A 5,456-nucleotide genomic window follows, 5' to 3' on the forward strand; every position below is an offset into this window, starting at 1 on the left:
AGTTGTAGTTCTCAGCACAGTTTTCTGCTTCCCAGAAATGTTAGCCAAAAAAACAAACAAACAAAACCTTGAGAGCAATTAAATCCAAATCAAGATTGAGGCCTGGGAATTGGTATGGACATACTTCATTTTATAGTGCTTCATTTTACTGTGCTTCACAGATACTGCAAATTGAAGGTTTGTGGCAGCCCTGCATCGAGCACTGTTGGTGTCATTTTTCTAAGATTATATGCCTCAATGTCATATTTTGGCAAACCCCTAATATTTCAGACTTTCTCACTATTATCTATTAGGGTGATTTGTGATCAGTGATTTTTGATGTTACTTTTGTAATTGTTTTGGGGTCATGAACTTAATTGATAAATGTTTGTGTGTTCTGACAGTGCTACCAACCTGCCATTTCCCTGTCTCTCTCCCTCTCCTCAGGCTTTCCTATTCCCTGAGACACAACAGTACTAGGCTAATTAATAACCCAACAACAGGTTCTAAGTATTCAGATGAAAGAAGGAGTCTTTTGTCTCTCTCTCTTTTTGTTTTTTTGAGATGGAGTCTTGCTCTGTCACCCATGCTGGAGTGCAATGGCAGCTCTTGGCTCACCACAACCTCTGCCTCCTGGGTTCAAGTGATTCTCCTGCCTCAGCCTCCTGAGCAGCTGGGATTACAGGCACACACCACCATGCCCGAATAATTTTTGTATTTTTAATAGAGATGGGGTTTCACGATGATGCCCAGGCTGGTCTCAAATTCCTGGCCTTAAGTTATCTGCTCACCTTAGCCTCCCAAAGTGCTAAGATTACGGGTGTGAGCCACCACAACCACTCCAACATTTTTTTAGATGTAATACTATTACACACTTAATAGACTACAGCACAGTGTAATTTTTTTTTTTTTTTTTTTTTTAAGACACAGTCTTGCCCTGTTGCCCAGGCTAGAGTGCAGTGGCACAATCTTGGCTGACTGCAACCTCTGTCTTCTGAGGTCAAGCAATTTTTGGGCCGCAGCCTCCCAAGCAGCTGAGATTACATGCATGCATAAAAAGAAATAAAAAACAACAAATTCCTGACTTCATGGAGTTTATATAATCTGAGGGAAGCAAAAAACGAACAAGTAAGTACACATATTAGGTGGAAGAAAATTAAAGCAGGGTAAGAGGACATGAAGTGGCTGGGGGCAAACTACCTTTTTTTTTTTTTTTTGAGACGGAGAGTTTCACTCTTGTTGCCCCAGGCTGGAGTACAATGGTGCCACCTCAGCTCCCCGCAACCTCTGTCTCCCAGGTTCAAGCAATTCTCCTGCCTCAGCATCCCAAGTAGCTGGGACTACAGGCATGCACCACAATGCCCAGCTAATTTTGTATATTTTTAGTAGAGACGGGGTTGATCCATGTTGGTCAGGCTGGTCTCGAACTCCCAACCTCAGGTGATCCACCAGCCTCAGCCTCCCAAAGTGCTGGGATTACAGGTTTGACCCACCCTCACCCAACCTATTTTATATAGTCTGATATGATAAGGTTGTCATATTATATATAGAGTTTGCTGATGAGAGAGAGGCCTTATAATAGCATGAAATACGAAGATACAGAGCATTCCAAGATGAGTTTGAATAGTAGTTGCCCTGAGACAAGAGTATCTTAACGTGGTCAAAGAACTGCCAAGTGGTTTGTCAGGGTGACTGACACCTGTAATCCCAGCACTTTGAAAGGCTGAGTCAGGAGGATCACTTGAGGCCAGGCGTTTGAGACAGCCTGAGCAATAGAGTGAGACCTTGTCTCTACAAAGAAAACAAAAATCTTTTTTGAGACAGGGTCTTACTCTATCACCCAGGCTGAAGTGCACTGGTACAATCACAGCTCACAGCAGCCTCGACCTCCTGGGCTCAAGCGATCTGCCTGCCTCAGCCTCCTGAAAAGCTGGGACTACAGGCATGCACCACCATACCTGGCTGATTCTTTTTAATTTTCGTAGATACGAGGTCTCACTATGTTGTCCAGGCTGGTCTTGAACCCCTGAGCTCAACAGAAACACTTGCCTCAGCCTCCCAAAGTGTTGGGATTACTGGCATAAGCCACCACCCCTTGCTAAAAAAGAAATTTATCTTTTTACTTTTTTATTTTTTTGAGACAGAGTTTCACTATTATTACCCAGGCTGGAATGCAATGGCGCGATCTTGGCTCACCGCAACCTCCGCCTCCTGGGTTCAAGCAATTCTCCTACCTCAGCCTCCTGAGTAGCTGGGACTACAGGCTGTGCCACCATGCCCAGCTAAGTTTTGTATTTTTAGTAGAGACGAGGTTTCACCATGTTGACCAGGATGGTCTCAATCTCTTGACCTAGTAATCCACCTGCCTCGGCCTCCCAAAGTGCTGGGATTATAGGTGTGAACCACTGTGCCCGGCCGAAAATTTTTTTAAGTAGCTGGACATGAGGGCAGTCATCTGTAGTCCCAGCTGCTTCAGAGACTGAGGCAGGAGTATCACTTGAGCCCAGAAGTTTGAAATTACAGTGAACTATGATTGCACAACTGCACACCATCCTGGGCAACGAAGCAAGAACTTGTCTAAAAAAAGAAGAAAAACAGCAAAGTGACCAATAAAGCTGGAACAGAGTGAGCAAGGAGGAGAGAAATAGGAAATAACGGGCAAGAGCTGTATGTGAAGTTGCACACCCTGTAGCAGATTTTCTACTGGACATTCCATTCCATTTGGTTTGATGCAATTGGCTGACTATGACCTGGTCTTATCAAGCAAAATAAACACCTCAGGTTAATGAGTGAAGAAGCAAATGTGTTACTTAAAAGAGCGTGGATAACAAGATGAGAAATGCTGGTTGTAATTCTCATTCTGCCTTAAATTTTTACCTTGAGAAGTGTGTGTGAGCAAGAGTGGAAGGAAGTAAAAATGAAAGGGGGAAGGAGATGAGGGGGGAAGGTGCAAGGCTATCATGGAGCTTTGGTTTTTTGTTTTGTTTTGCTCTTTGAGACAGAGTCTCACTCCGTCACCAGGCTGGAGTGAAGTGGCACAATCTCAGCTCACTTCAACCTCCACCTTCCAGTTTCAAGCGATTCTGCTGCCTCAGCCTCCTGAGTAGCTGGAACTACAGGCATCTGCCACCATGCCCAGCTAATTTTTGTAATTTTAGTAGAGACAAGGTTTTACCATGTTAGCCAGGCTGGTCTCCGAACTCCTGACCTCAAGTGATCCACCCACCTCAGCCTCCCAAAGTGGTGGGATTATAGGTGTGAGCCACCGCGCTGGCCAATCATGGAGTTTTGAATACCATGTTAAGGAATCTTGATCCCATCCAAGAGTTTTGAACTCAAGTTTCTACAGAGGCCAGGTAATGTAAATGATCAAGTGTTCCATTTTTTACTATTATGGGAAGTGAGAAGCCAAGTCTGGTTGTGGGACCCTGGAATGCAGTCTCAGTGTTGCCAGATCTTCCTGTTTTCCAAGGGAATTCATAAATTGGAGATTTTAAAATCTTAGTAAAGTATTCCAACCCGGAGGACTGAATAATATAAATCAGTAAACCAAATTATGACCTATCGCATGTCCAAGTACAACCAGGACAATGCAAGACAGAAAGAGTTTTGTGCCCAGAAGTGTCTGGGTCAGAGTATTTTTGGATGTCTTTGCTCATCTGGGCTATTTATATTTGCCTCTCATGTCACCTGTCTGATCCTGGCAGCCAGATTTTGGCCATTACTCATCTCTGTACTCACCCGCACCACCACCCCCGCAAGGATAGCACCACTCCCGGCTAACTTCCAAACGTATATTTAAAAGAAGGAAAAGGAGGGGAGAAAAAGAAAGAAATGAAAAGCAGATAGGGCAGTTCAGCCTCTTCTCGCGGAGGCGGAGCCGGGCGGAGTCGGGGGCGGGCTGCCTGGCCTACACCAATCAGAGCCCGGTTGACAGGCAGAGCCTGGAGACTTCAAGACACGCCCCCCCGCACTTTGCTTACGGAAGCGAAGCCACGGGGATTCGCTTCCGTAAGCAGCTTGGAAACCAGCCTGGGCCTCTCCTGCGCGCCGCTGCGGGCTACTATTGGCTGCCAAGAAACCCCGCCCATCTTCCTGCTGATTGGCCGGCGAGGTTTACGTAAGAGGAGCCTGTTGCTGAGCGAAGAGTATGTTCTGCAGTTTTCGCTAAGGTGTTAACTCTGAAACCGCACTGGGCGCCCTGGGGTCAAAAAAAGCAATACAAGCCACAGTTTATTAAACTGCTACTAAATGCCAGGCTGTGTGCACCAAACTTTTAATATTAACGGTTGTAGCCACCTTTCTTGAACACCCACCACTATCAGTCAGTCCCTGAGCCAGATCCTTTAAAATAACCGTAAAAATATAAATAAAAATTACAGTTTACTGAGCATTTCATTTGCATCAAGACTTGTTAAGGGGTTTGCATGCATAAACTTTCATTCTCACAACAGAACGGTGCAGGTAAATTATTGCCTATTTAACATGCAGTCTTGTAGACCCAGCTATTCTGGAGGGTGAGGTGGGAGGACTCAGGAGCTCCAAACTGCAGTGAGCTATGATCTCGCCACTGCACTCTAGCCTGGGCGACAGAACGAAACCTGTCTCAACAAAAACAAAAACATAATAAAACAAAAACAGGAAACAGGTTCAGAGAAGTGAAGTGACTTGCTCAGGTTCACAAAGAAAGGGTTGGAATTGGCACCTTCGACTCCGACATCCTGATTCCAAGTGTGGCTTTTTAGGGAGCGGGTCGGGGTACAGAAGTCCGCTGGGGATAGGGAAAGGTATGACAGGATGGTGGCGGGCCAGAGGCGTTTTTCCAGGGACAAGCCTCAGGGTGATTCTCTGAGAATAGGATGTATAGAGCCTCGGGGAGTGAAGGGTTGGGGAAGGAAGGCAGACCAGAAGAAAGAGAGAAGTTGTTCTTTCTCAAAATGTGAGGCTCCTATTAAGGTGTAGGTAGCCCTGGATCCCGAAATTCTAGTCTCCACCCGGTGGCCAACTTTCTAGGGCAAATTCCTTCCTCTCTCTCTTGACCTGAGGCTTCCGGCCTTGTAAGAGAGGTAGTAAGCCAAAATAATGGGAAGTGTATTCGGGCTGTGAAGTATTTGGGGACTCTGGCCCTTTCTGACAGCAGGGGGAATCTTCAGCAACCACAAGACCTTACTCACCTGTTGCCTGGCCTCTTTTCAAGACCTTCAGGCGGTGATATGGACCCTGACAATCCTATAAACGCCAAACGGTTTGGGCCAGCCCTTTCCCAGTCCATTCTGACTGAGCTATAGCAGGATCTGGCCTGCAGGGGGCGTTGAGGAACCACTCAGCGGACAAAACTAAACTAAATCAATTACGCAATTTGCCCAAAAGCACCCAGTGCATTAGTTTTCACATTTTATTTAAGAAGCGCAAACGTTTCCAAACCTGAAGATTTCTGTCCTCAGTATGCAATTGAGGAAGGCGAATTATATGCACTG

This window comes from Callithrix jacchus, chromosome 7 (genome assembly GCF_049354715.1).
Source record: "Callithrix jacchus isolate 240 chromosome 7, calJac240_pri, whole genome shotgun sequence".
Lineage (NCBI taxonomy): Eukaryota > Metazoa > Chordata > Mammalia > Primates > Cebidae > Callithrix > Callithrix jacchus.